General features: G+C 49.4%; 2 long non-coding RNA genes across 8 annotated transcripts; one reads left to right on the top strand and one right to left on the bottom strand.

Moving 5' to 3' along the window:
• The first annotated feature begins 736 nt into the window (after window positions 1–736).
• On the top strand, window positions 737–12955 carry LOC121073304. 7 transcript variants are annotated; one of them, XR_005821609.1, is made up of 3 exons: window positions 737–785; window positions 3194–3298; window positions 12188–12955. It is a non-coding gene; the product is annotated as an uncharacterized LOC121073304 (long non-coding RNA). The 7 variants fall into 7 exon arrangements; XR_005821605.1 differs by lacking the exon at window positions 737–785 and adding an exon at window positions 832–1112; XR_005821610.1 differs by lacking the exon at window positions 737–785 and adding an exon at window positions 832–1112 and having other exon boundaries at window positions 3197–3298.
• LOC121073305 lies at window positions 9897–12177 on the bottom strand. Its single transcript, XR_005821612.1, has 2 exons — window positions 11888–12177; window positions 9897–10029 (listed from the first exon to the last, which is right to left on the bottom strand). It is a non-coding gene; the product is annotated as an uncharacterized LOC121073305 (long non-coding RNA).
• Window positions 12956–13349: the final 394 nt, after the last annotated feature.

Below are 13349 nucleotides of genomic sequence, written 5' to 3' on the forward strand. Positions count from 1 at the left end.
AGAGTCATCTCTGATCCAAAACTCTGATTTCATCCCAAACCAACACTCCCTGATGTCAGTAAGAGTAAAATTGCTATTACTTGGTCATCCTGGTTGTCGCAGTTGTGCCTCTGTTGGGCTCTCTTTCGAACCCTGTCGATCACCCCTGTCCTGCTCCTTGCCCCCTGGGTGGTTTTTCTGGCCCTCTGCCCCGCTGGCTGTCCGTCCACCCAGTTCCTCTCTTGCTGCTTGTGTCCCGCTTGTGCCGTTTTCCTTTGTTTTTTTTTCCTCCTCCTGTGCATCACAGCCCATTTCTGCAGGAGGCAACCGTTCCCCATGGGATGGACGCTGAGAGGGACGGACAGACCTGCTCGATGCCTGAGCCCCGCAGCCCCCCAGGGGAAGGGGAGAACGTCCGGGCAGGGAGTTCCACCGCAGTCTCCCTGCCAGGAGTCTTGCGCAAGAGTTTAATGAAGTTCGCCTTCTGGTTTGTGCTGCCCTCTGTGTTTGTGGCCACTGTAAGTGGCCGTGTTGCTGGGTGCAGGCTCCTGGGTGTGGAGGGGGCCGGGGCTGGGGGGTTGGCCCCGTGTTCGTTGTCTGTGGGGGAGCTGCTGGATACAGACAAGCGATCTGGGTGTGGGGGCCACCCTGCTGGGGAGGCTGCAGGCTTGGGGGGGGAGTAAGGGCAGCAATGGTGGGGGAGGCCTGTGCTGTCTTTGCTCCCTGGGCCAGGTGTGCTGGGGCTGGTGTGCTCAGAGGAGTGATTGGCGAGTGTGACCTGGGTTGCGGCTGCTGCGGAGGAGCAGGTGAGGGAGGGACTGGGGTCCCTGGTGAGGGGAGGGAAGGGTGAGGGAGGGACTGGGGTCCCTGGTGAGGGGGAGGGAAGGGTGTTGGGGAGGCTGGGTCCTGCGGGATCGGCGGCTGGGGTAGGGAAAGCTGCGGGGGGTAGGCGGCAGGTCAGAAAGCACAGATCTGGCTGGGGCAGTGGCTGGGAGCATCTTGCCCCAGAGCATCGGGAGTTGTGGTCTTTGGGCTCCGAGCTTCCTGTCGGCCACTTTGGCTTCTGCGGTATGCTGGGAAATGTCGTTCCACGTTGCTGCTCGGCTTCCAAGCCGGGAGCAACACGGAGACAGGTAGGAAGGGCAGTTGTTTCCTCCGCACCAGCGGACCGGGGTGCGTCTTTTTGCCGCTTCCGTGTGGTTTTCCGTGCGGATCCCACTGCTTCTGTTAACGAGAAAACGTTTTGAGAAGCCGTGCCTGCTTCCACGCGTGCGTGGAGTCAGCTGGCGAAAAAGCAGTACCTCCGGCGGGGGCCGGCGTGCATGCGCAGTAGTGGTGTGTCGCCCTATGCCGCCACCTGCTGCTGGAAACGTGATACTGCAGGCGGAGCGGCTGGGTCAGGGAAAGCCCCGGGGGGGGTGGGGGGGCGTCGGGCTGCAGGTCAGGAAGCCGGGGGCTGGCTCCGGGGCATTCGCAGCGTCAGGTGACCTGAGGGTCTTGCCCTACAGCAGCTGGGAGTCGTGGTCTTTGGGTTTTGAGCTTCCTGTCGGCCATGTTGGTTTCCATGGCATGCCGGGAAATGTAGTTTTTCACACTGCTGTTCAGCTTCCTAGCTGGGAAGGGCACGTTGCTCAGGGCACTTATTTCCTCCCCGAGACGACGTGGGGTGCATTTTTCTGCCGTTTTCATTTGTGGTTTTCCACGCAGTTCGCACCGCTTCCGTTATTGAGAAAACGGTTTGGGAAGCTGTGTCTGCCGTTCTCAGGATGAGGGCGGTAGCGCCCTCTGCCACCACCTGCTGGCGAAAAAAATCAGTAACGCAGGCGGAGCCATGTAGGACTTCTCAGAGGTAAGAAGCCTTCAATGTATGGGGACCCCTAAACTTGTGCGCCAAGCCCGCAAGACAAATGTCTGTGGCACGAAGATCAGGGACAATTCTCAGAGGTAAGCAGCTTTCCCTTTGTTTCCCCATCCTCTCAGGCGCCCTCTTTACGATGCTTGTACACACTTCAGGCTCACAACACTCATTTTCTCCTCTACTCAGTATTCGTAGTCCCCGCCTAACCCCCCTCCCCCCCCCCCCACACTTTCCAAGGACCTATGTGCTCTCCCCGCCTAACCCCCCTCCCCCCCCCCCCCCCACTTTCCAAGGACCTATGTGCTCTCCTCAGGTCCCTCCTGAGGTCCTACAGGTCTTTTAAATCTGCTTAGTGTCCTTTCCAGCTTGTACTGTGCCACTATTTTTTCCCTGCTCCTTTTGAGAATGTCTGTACCCTTCTCAGATCTCGATTGGGTTGGCTTTTTTGGACCCATCTGCATAGCCTTTTGTTTTTAGATAGTCTACTAAGGTATGTTACTTCTCCTGAGTTATTTTACTACATTGAATTGCTTTTTGTGGTTTGTAATCTGTTACACTCCTAGATTATTTCTACCTATGTGAAGAAAGGTTTCAGCTAATTACAGTCAAAAACAGTTTTAGTTACCTACTTGCTCATATTGTCATTTCAATAATCAGAACTGAAGCAAAAGCACAGGAATTGTTGCTTTTAGTAACACTCCACACACCATTGAGCTAAGCCAAATAAAAATGCAGCTGCTGCTCCTCCTGCTCTCTTTATCCCTTCCTGTGCTTTGCCCCTCCTCTTTCCCAGGTGATTCAGACAGGGTGCCGGGTGGGGCCTAATGGTATATGAGCAGCAGGTGTCCTATATGAGAGCTCATTCTGCCTGAGCTGCTCTTTGGGGGTAAGTGCTTTGTTCTTCCTTCAGTCAGTTGCAGGTTTTTTTTTTTTTTTTGGGTGGGTCAGAGTCTATGGGTTGATGTGTTTCCAAGTTGAAACAGATAAGTACATCTATTTAAGGTAATGTCTAGTAGGCTCATTTAAAGTAAATTAATCTATATTAGTAGTAGGTGCCTGTATTGCATGCGGCTCTTCTTCAGGTGAGTAATTCTTATAGCAATTCTATAGTATAAGTAATTCTTTTCCCGTGTTTTGTTCATGGTGTTTGTAGCATGCCTTTTTATGTGTGTGTTTGGCCTGGAGCTGTCCTGCCTGGCAATTAGTGATGGTAGCTAACGTGGTGGTCCATCAGTGAATAATACATAATACATAATACAATACAGACCTGACTCTTTTGGGTCTCTCTCTTCTGGTCTGTCTCTGGGTGAATACTCAAGCTCTGGGCAGCTGGCACAGAGTCTTTTTTTTTTCCAGCAGTAGGTAAACCTTAGGAGGAACCAGTCAAAGGAAACAGCACTTTCTGGAACTGTCAAGTTCTTGTTCGGCAACTCGGTGACTGGTTTGATCTACTTTTCAGATGTAGGGAAGCGGACTGTTGTCTTGAAACGATAAAATTAAAAACGTGAAGTTTGTCAAACGTGGCAGTGCCTGTTTACAGTCTGTTTATTGCTTTTGCCAGTGGTAGATAACACTTACAAGGAATCGGTCAAAGGAAAGACTGCCTTCTGGAACTGTGAAGCTCTGCATTGGCAACTCAGTGACTGGCTTGACCTACTGTCCAGCTCCAGAGGGAGGCAGACCCATGTTTGAAAAAAAAAAAAAAATATGGCGCCGCTCTATGGCGCCCAGAGGACCGCTGCTCTGTGGTGCCCAGAGGGCCACCACTCTGCGTGGCAGTTAAAAGAATCTGATTTAGAGATGGAGAGCAGCAGAGGTAAAGCAGCTGGGAAGAGATAGGTTTGCAGTAGGTAGGCTGTGGTTAGGTGCCTCAGGACGTGCTTTTCGTCTTGTTTCTGCTGTTCCCTTGTGCAGTCTTGGAGAGGTGAATTCCCCATGTCCTGGAGTGGTGCAAAAAGGTGAGAGATTGGTCGCCCGGTCAGTTTCCTTCACCAAAGGTGAGGCAAGTCTTTCAAGAGAAAGCCCGGTTGCCTGTGCTGTGCTCTGCACGGTGTTGACCTAAGCCAGACCAAAAACAGGGCTGCTGTTCCTCCTGCTCTTACTTCCTCTCATGTATGGCTCCTCCCCTTTCCCAGGTGATTGGGTTTGGGTGCTGGGCGGGGCCAAATGGTATATGAGCCCCAGGCATGCCATTAGAGAGCTCGTTCTGCCTGGGCTGGTCTTTGGGGGTGGGTGCTTTGTTTTTCCTTCTGTCAGTTGCAGGGTTCTTTAGGCAGGTTGGAGTCTCTGGATTTTGAGATTTAAGTGTTTGGAATTCACTTAATAGAGGGATATTTAGCAGTGGTTGCTGGCTCACTTGTTTTTGGGATGGTGAGGTACACTTCTGTTTTTGGGTTATATTTTAATCTCTAGATGTATCAAACCACTTGTGTAACTCTCCAGGGGACTGAAAAGAGCTTGAGTACACACTGCAAGAGACTTGACCACACAGGTGCAGTATTACCAAGAGGCTGAGCAGGGTAATATCAGAGTTACCTTTTTCACCTGTAAAGGATAAGTCTGTGATTACTGCGGTGCCCTGCCAGGCAGGGTTTTGTGGTGCACCGCCCAAGCAAAGCATTTCAGATAGAGCTGGTGAGCAGCTGAGGTAAAGGAGCTGGAAAGAGAGAGGGGTGTGCATCAGGTGTGCTGTGGCTGTGTGGTGCCTCAGGGTGTGCTTTTTTGTTGTCTCTGCAGGTGCCTAGTGAAGTCTTGGACAGGCAAATCCCCATGTCATAGAGTGGTGAGGGAAGGTGAGAGTGTTGTCAGCCTGGTCGTCCCTTAACCAAAGTGAAGGGAAGACGTTCCAGTGTTTCTTTCTCAGGGTCTGAGGTGAGGCTGTTTGGGATAGATTCTTACTATCTTTTATCTCTTTTGCAAGCCTCATCTCTAGGTGGGCTTTAGCCTTCCTCGTCGCGTCCCTGCAGGCCCTGACAACGCTTCTATACTCCTCCCAAGAGGACAGGCCTTTTTTCCACATTTCATAGACCTTCCTCTTTCTTTTGATCTTGTCGATGAGCTCCTTGCTCATCCACGCAGGTTTCCTGCCCCCCTTCCCCGATTTCCTACTCTTAGGGATGCACCAATCCTGAGCTTGGAAGAAGTGCTGTTTAAATGTAGCCCAGCTCTCACAAGCACCCTTGCCTTCTAGCAACCTAGCCCATGAGATACTCCCAAGCAGGTCCTGGAAGAGGTTGAAGTTGGCTCTCCGAAAGTCCAGGGCAGCAATCCTGCTTTTAGCCTTACTTCTTCCACCAAGTTCCATCTTGAACTCCACCATCTCATGGTTGCTGCATCCCAAGCTGCCCCCAACCTTCACATCCCTAACAAGCCCATCCCTGTTGGTAAGGACAAGGTCCAGAAGCACCCCCCGCCTCATCAGCTCCTCCACCACCTGTGTCAGAAAGTGGTCTTCAATGCATTGCAGGAACCGTTTGGACTGCGTGTGCCTGGCTGAGTTGCTTATCCAACAGAGAACAGATAGAAGCATCTGCCACATGGGGTAGGTAAGCGGCTGATGTACAGGAGCAGATGAAAGTAACTGTCCTAAAGCTGCTGTTGCTTTTGCTGCTGTGGTTGCTTTCTCTTCTGTTTATCAGGTGCCACAGGCAAGGAGGGCTGTGATAGTCTTTAGAATAGGAGCAAAGCAGGTCACTTGAATGCTGTGTGGTTCCTGAGAAAGGTATTATAGAGAAGAAAAGTTGTCTGGCGTGGCAGTTCCTGGTGGCAGACTTTTTCTGCAGGTGAAGAGGTGCCTGAAGCCCCATCCCATGTAGCCTGAGCACTCCTTGCTGAAGATGAAGCCTGCTTGCCACCAGTTCCCAAAGCTGGCTTGAGGCTGAAATGCTGTGTCTGTGTTTGGGTTGGAGTTGCGCCTTGGTGAGTGTGGGGATGGGTTTTAAGTAGGTGCAGCAGAGGGCCAGGATCCAGTGTCCTGTAGCGTATTTTGCTTGTCGTATGGTCCTCTCAGTATTCAAAGCTGAAGCAAAAGCCTGGGGATTGTTGCTTCTAGAAACACCCCGGTTCTCTTGTCTGCACTCTGCATGGTGTTGAGCTACAAACCAGATGAAAAAAAAAAAAAAAAAACACAGCTGGTGCTTGTCCTGCTTCGTCTACTTCGATGGTTTCCGCCCCTCCCCTGTCCCAGAGTTTGGGTTTGGGTGGTGGGTGGGGCCAAATGGTATATGAGCCCCAGGCAAAGCATGAGGGAGCTCATTGTGCCTGGGCTGCTCTTAGGGGTAAGTGCTTTGTTTTTCCTTCTGTCAGTTGCAGGGTTCTTTAGGTGGGTTGGAGTCTATGGACTGATGTGTTTCCGAGCAGAGACCGGTACGCACATCTTTTTGAGGTAACAACTAGTAGGACCTGTTAGAGGAAAGCAATCTATATAAGAGTAGGTGCCTTTATTGCATGTAGCTCTTCTTCAGGTGAGTAATTGTTATAGCTTTCTGGATAGGATGGTAATGTTAGCTTGTGTGTTGTAGGTCCCTGAGGATTTTCACAGATTGGGGCTTATTGTGAGTCTTGGCCTGTATGTCAACTATTATCCAAGTTCCAAGTGTGGTGGTGAAGTGATGGAGCAGGGTTTAGGAGAACTGGATCCTGGAAGCTCCCTGTGCAAGCATGTATCTGCAAAGAGCAGCAGTAGGCAGGTAAGGTGTAGTCTTTTTCAGGGTGAGGGACACTTTGTTATATTTCTGGAGCTTTTGCCTGCGGTTTGGCTGGCTGTAGAGTCTTTAGACCTTGCAGCCTTGTAGATGTGAAGTGCTTGGAATTCACGTCCTAGAGGTATGTTTAGGAGGGGTTGCTGGCTGACTTGTGCTTGGGAAATGGTGGGGTATGGTTCCTGTTTTTGGGGTTCTCTTTTAATCTGTAGATAGATCAAGGCATTTGCATAACTGTCCAGAGGATTCAAAGAGACTCTCAGTATGCATGGCAAGGGCCTTGACTGCATAAGGGCAGTAGAAGGAAGAGGCTGAGCAGGGTCACCTTTCTCAGCTGTAAAGGATAAGTCTGTGATTCCCCTGCTGGGGCTGCTGTGTATTCATGGCCTTTGTGGACCTGAGGGTGTGTTTATTTCTGGCTCTGGTCTCTGTGCTTGAGACCTCTGTAAGGAGCTGTACTGTTTGCGTGTCCATCATGGGCATGACTTTCTCTTTTTGTTTCTTGTAGGCCAGGTCATGGGCATGGACTAAGCTGGCAACTTGAAAGAGGCACGAGGGTGAGTGGATGGCAGTGTGGGCCCTGAGTTGGTGGGTGGATTGTGTTAGTCTGTTTGGCCTGTCGGGCAGGCTTTGCAAGCACTTGGGACAGCATTGTGCATGTCCTGCCACGTTCCTGAGGGGCGTCAGCGGGTCCAGTTCCTGAAATGCTGACCCATCAGCATAGGCTTTTGGTTTTCAGATAGCCTACTCAAGTGTGTGATTTTTGCTGTGAGTGATGTTATTTCATGGAATAGATTTTTCTGTTTTGGTGTGTAATCTGTGATGCTCCTAGATTTTTCTTCCTATGTGAAAGAAAGGTTTAATGCCAGCTGAAAAAGATGAGTTACTTGCTTGGTCATATTGTCCTCTCATATTCAAAGCTGAAGCAAAAGCCTGGGCATTGTTGCTTCTAGAAACACCCCAGTTCTCTTGTCTGCACTCTGCATGGTGTTGAGCTAAAAACCAATAGAAAAACACAGCTGGGTTGTCCTGCTGTCTGTCTACTTTGTTGTTTTTGCCCCCCCTTTCCCAGGTGATTGGGTTTGGGTGGTGGGCGGGGCCAAATGGTATATGAGCCCCAGGCAAGCATGAGGGAGCTCATTGTGCCTGGGCTGCCCTTAGGGGTAAGTGCATGTTTTCCTTCTGTCAGTTGCAGGGTTCTTTAGGTGGGTTGGAGTCTATGGACTGATGCTTACCGGTCTCTACTTGGAAATGCACACCTTTTTGAGGCAAGGGCTAGAAGGATCTGTTAGAGGAGAGCAATCTATGTAGTAGGAGTAGGTGCCTTTATTGCATGCAGCTCTTCTTCAGGTGATGAAATTGTTAGAGCATGTTTAGGGCTAGGATGGTAATGTTAGCTTGTGTGTTGTAGGTCCCTGAGGATTTTCACAGATTGATGGGGCTTATTGTGAGTCTTGGCCTGTATGTCAACTATTATCCAAGTTCCAAGTGTGGTGGTGAAGTGATGGAGCAGGGTTTAGGAGAACTGGATCCTGGAAGCTCCCTGTGCACGCATGTATCTGCAAAGAGCAGCAGTAGGCAGGTAAGGTGTAGTCTTTTTCAGGGTGAGGGACACTTTGTTATATTTCTGGAGCTTTTGGCTGCGGTTTGGCTGGCTGTAGAGTCTTTAGACCTTGCAGCCTTGTAGATGTGAAGTGCTTGGAATTCACGTCCTAGAGGTATGTTTAGGAGGGGTTGCCGGCTAACTTGTGCTTGGGAAATGGTGGGGTACGGTTCCTGTTTTTGGGGTTCTTAATCTGTAGATAGATCAAGGCATTTGTGTAACTGTCCAGAGGATTCACAAAGAGCCTCAGTATGCATGGCAAGGGCCTTGAGTGCATAAGGGCAGTATAAGGAAGAGGCTGAGCAGGGTCACCTTTCTCAGCTGTAAAGGATAAGTCTGTGATTCCCCCTGCTGGGGCTGCTGTGTATTCATGGCCTTTGTGGACCTGAGGGTGTTTTTTTTTTCTGGCTCTGGTCTCTGTGCTTGAGACCTCTGTAAGGAGCTGTACTGTTTGCGTGTCCATCATGGGCATGACCTCCTCTTTTTGTTTCTCGTAGGCCAGGTCATGGGCATGGACTAAGCTGGAAACTTGAAAGAGGCACGAGGGTGAGTGGATGGCAGTGTGGGCCCTGAGTTGGTGGGTGGATTGTGTTAGTCTGTTTGGCCTGTCGGGCAGGCTTTGCAAGCACTTGGGACAGCATTGTGCATGTCCTGCCACGTTCCTGAGGGGCGTCAGCGGGTCCAGTTCCTGAAATGCTGACCCATCAGCATAGGCTTCTGGTTTTCAGATAGCCTACTCAAGTGTGTGATTTTGCTGTGAGTGATGTTATTTCATGGAATTGATTTTTCTGTTTTGGTGTGTAATCTGTGATGCTCCTAGATTTTTCTTCCTATGTGAAAGAAAGGTTTAATGCCAGCTGAAAAAGATGAGTTACTTGCTTGGTCATAGTGTCCTCTCAATATTCAAAGCTGAAGCAAAAGCCTGGGGATTGTTGCTTCTAGAAACACCCCAGTTCTCCTGTCTGCACTCTGCATGGTGTTGAGCTGAAAAGCAGATGGAGAAAAAAAAGAAAAACACAGCTGGTGCTTGTCCTGCTGTCTGTCTACTTTGTTGTTTTTGCCCCTCCCCTTTCCCAGGTGATTGGGTTTGGGTGGTGGGCGGGGCCAAATGGTATATGAGCCCCAGGCAAGGCATGAGGGAGCTCATTGTGCCTGGGCTGCTCTTAGGGTAAGTGCTTTGTTTTTCCTTCTGTCAGTTGCAGGGTTCTTTAGGTGGGTCAGAGTCTCTGGATTTCTAGATTGTGAGTGCTTGGAATTCACTTGATAGAGGGATATTTAGCAGAGGTGGTTGGCTCGCTCATTTTTGGGATGGTGGGGTACACTTGTGTTTTGGATTTATATTTTAATCTCTAGATGCATCAAAGCACTTGTGTAACTCTCCAGAGGACTAAAAAGAGCTTGATTACACACTGCAAGAGGCTTGACCACAGGTGCAGTATTACCAAGAGACTGAGCAGGGTCATATCATTTTTCATCTGTAAAGGGTAGGTCTGTGATTACCCCTGCTGGGGCTGCTGTGTGTGCATGGCTTTTTGGCGTTTGTGGAGCTCAGTTGTTTTTTTTGTGTGTGTGTTCCTACTTTTTTTTGAAGGGCAACTAGTGTGTGTGCTGAGTGTGGTTGGCAAGGGGAGGTGGGGAGCTGTTCAGGACTGGTAGGTTTGGTTTCTAGGAGCGTGCGGCATCCTTCCTGAAGTGCGATGTGACTGATTGTTGGGCGGGAATGTTCCAGCTCGTGTGTCTTAATGTAGCTTGTGTAGTGTGTTTTGTGTGGCCTGGGCAGAGTTTGGTGCGGAGCTGTGAGTGAAGAATCTGTTAGAGCTGGTGAGCAGCTGAAGTAAAGGAGCTGGTAAGAGAGGTATTGCAGCAGGTACGCTGTGGTTGTGAGGTGCCTCAGTATGGGTGACCTGTTTGGTGAAAAACTGGAGCTGATTGATACGGCGGTGCACTAAGGGTTGAGAAGAAGGTTACTCAGAGGCATAGAGTGGTAACCAGGCTAGAATAAGAGAAAGTGGGAACCAATAAGGAGGAGTTGTTAGGCTCGGACGGCCTATAGAGGGCTATGCGTGATCAAAAGGAATGCACCAATCAGAAGTCTGTAACTGTTTGCCAGCCATGTGCAGCGTGTGTAGGGGCCAGAAAAACTATATAAGATCTGGCATTGGGACAATAAAGGGTCTCCATTTCTCGACTATCTTGGAGTCTGTGTTGTCATTCCCTTCAAATAGTGACCCCAACGTGATAAGGGGTAGAGCAGTGCTGTATGAGCGTCCGGAGGGAACCCAGCCGAATGAATCAAGCTTGCAGCTGGACTGCAGCTTCAACCCTGGGACATCACCTGAAGGACAGGTGAGCAGCTGGGCATTCACAATGGGAGCCAGTATCTCAGCAGCAGAAGAGGCAATAGTAAAATTATTAACGCAATTATTAATAAAAAGGGGTGTAAAATATGACCCATTTAAAATAAAGCTACTATCGAAGTTTTTGCAAAAACAAGGGGTCCCCTTGACGGTCTCAGCTGTGTTCGATGTAAAGACTTGGGAACAAGGGGGAGAAAGTGTGGGAGGCAGCATCGAGTGGGGATACAAACGCTGCTGGGCTGCGGGCCCTCACCTTGCTCCTCCCCACTGCCGGAGGGCAGCGCCATGGCGGTGGGCAGGGTCCGGCACCAGTGGCAGTCCCCGGAGCAAGGCAGGAGCTCACTGGAGAGGAAGAGCCCTGGCTCGCCGGACTGCAGAGCTGCCAAGTTAAGACCACCTTCATCAAGCCCTTCCAGTATTATCACCGGACTTCCTCGTTGGACACACTTGCTGCTCCCTATCTTGCTGGACAGTGGCCTCGTGATAATCATGGCCAAGCTGTTCCATGTATGAGAGACAAAGCCACTCAGACTGAAAGTGCCTGGGCTGAATAATATTTAGAAAAGAAGAGAGGCTCACACAAACGTCCAGCATCGTGGGGCAATCAAATGGTTTTGCAAGATGTCTTTTGTATGAAAAGGTGTATTTTATAACAAAGACTTTTGTGGTGTGTAGCAGATAGTGTTTAAAAGACACTCTTCTGGTGACAATTCTCTCCCCCCTTTCCCCACACACTTTTTTTGGTAGGGAAGTTTCTTTCTACTTGGCTGTTTTACAGCTACTGGGACCAAAGGATTGCTGAAGTATTTCAGCAGTCTCAAATTATGTGACCTTGCTGAACAGCCTCAGCCCTAAAGAAAAGGGCTGTCCTTTCCTTGCTTGATGTGGTAGTCCTGTAGCAACAAATTTAAGTACTTGAGAAAGTAAAAGATAATGATTATTTTGTTTATCGCGTTTGTTGCAATTATAATAGTTACACCATGCCTGCTGCAGAGATTGCAAAAAAAAAGATTAATTGTTCGTTGCACACAATTTGCCTTGTAGAAACAAAAAAAAGGGGGAATTATGTCACTGTTCGGTGACAAACTGGAGCTGAATGATATGGGGATGCACTAAGGGTTAAGAAGAAGGTTACTCAGAGGCATAGAGTGGTAACCAGGCTAGAATAAGAGAAAGTGGGAACCAATAAGGAGGAGTTGTTAGGCTCGGACGGGCCTATAGCAGGCTATGTGTGATCAAAAGGAATGCATCAATCAGAAGTCTGTAACTGTTTGCCAGCCATGTGCAGCGTGTGTAGGGGCTCAGAAAAACTATATAAGATCTGGCATCGGGACAATAAAGGGTCTCCATTTCTCGACTATCTTGGAGTCTGTGTCGTCATTCCCTTCACCTCAGGGTGTGCTTTTCTCTTGTCTCTGCGGGTGCCTAGTGCAGTCTTGGACAGGGAAATCCCCGTGTCACGGAGCAGTGAGGGAAGGTGAGAGTGTTGTCAGCGAGGTCATCCCTTATCGGAAGCAAAGGGAAAGACGTTCAGGTGCTTCCCTCTGAGGGTCTGAGGTGAGGCTGTTTGGGCCAGAGGAGTGGTGTGGCAGGTGGTTGCTTGCAAGCACAGTGGTCATTTTGTCCTTTTGTGTTGCCAGGTGGCATGGGTGATGCTGTCTACTCCTTTTGAGCTTGGATCTAATTCCAGGTACAGAGGCAAGTGGACTGCTGTTTTAAAAGGATAAAATGAAATATGGAGTCACTTCTGTTGTTGAGGGATGGGTGCTAATGCTGGCAGCTGAATGTTTATCTTCTGTGTTTTTCTTTGTTCAGGCGGAAACGCAGTGTGCGATACAGAATGTCATGACCCGAGCTGCCTCTGGAGTGACTCTGGTGGGCGATGAAGAGATGCAGCAGTTGCTTTTGGGGTGCGGTTGTCACTGCAGTTACTTTACTACATCAAATAGAGTAAAATTCCAGTTTGCCTTTTTGAGGTGCTGTAAGTGGCTAAAGAGAACAGATGGAAGCATCTGCTCTGTGGGGTAGGTAAGCTGCTGAGGTAAAGGAGGGGATGAGAGTAACTGACCTACGGGTGCTGTGGCTTTTGCTGCTGTGGTTGCTTTCTCTTCTGTTTATCAGGTGCCACAGGCAAGGTGGACTGTGATAGTCTTTAGAATAGGAGCAAAGCAGGTCACTTGAATGCTGCGTGGTTCCTGAGAAAGGGGTTGTAGAGGAGAGAAGCTTTCAATATTCGAAGCTGAAGCAAAAGCCTGGGCATTGTTGCTTCTAGAAACACCCCAGTTCTCTTGTCTGCCCTCTGCATGGTGTTGAGCTGAAAACCAGATGAAAAAAAAATGGAAAACACAGCTGGTGCTTGTCCTGCTGTCTGTCTACTTTGTTGTTTTTTGCCCCTCCCCTTTCCCAGGTGATTGGGTTTGGGTGGTGGGCGGGGCCAAATGGTGTATGAGCCCCAGGCAAGCCATTAGGGAGCTCATTGTGCCTGGGCTGCTCTTAGGGCTAAGTGCTTTGGTTTTGCTTTAATGTGATTTGTCTTATCGCATCCCTTGTACTCTCCCTTACGACTGTCTGCTGATTATAGTAAATATAATTAATCTAATCCACATTGTTATTGATTGTTACCCACCAGAACAGTGACTCAAACCCTGCAGGAATTTGATTCCTCGCTTTATTTTCATTGGGAGCTCCTCTAGGCACTGCAATAAAATCTATGTGCACTGTATCATCGAATGATACTCCTAGGCTTCTTTTACTTCTTCTCGATACATGTGATGTTTCTTTTTCAAATGCCAGGGTGAAGGGTATAGCTAATTGAACAAGTGCACTAGTGCCCCCCCCCCCAATTAGATGGT

The sequence above is a fragment of the Cygnus olor genome, chromosome 7 (genome assembly GCF_009769625.2).
Source record: "Cygnus olor isolate bCygOlo1 chromosome 7, bCygOlo1.pri.v2, whole genome shotgun sequence".
Classification (NCBI taxonomy): domain Eukaryota; kingdom Metazoa; phylum Chordata; class Aves; order Anseriformes; family Anatidae; genus Cygnus; species Cygnus olor.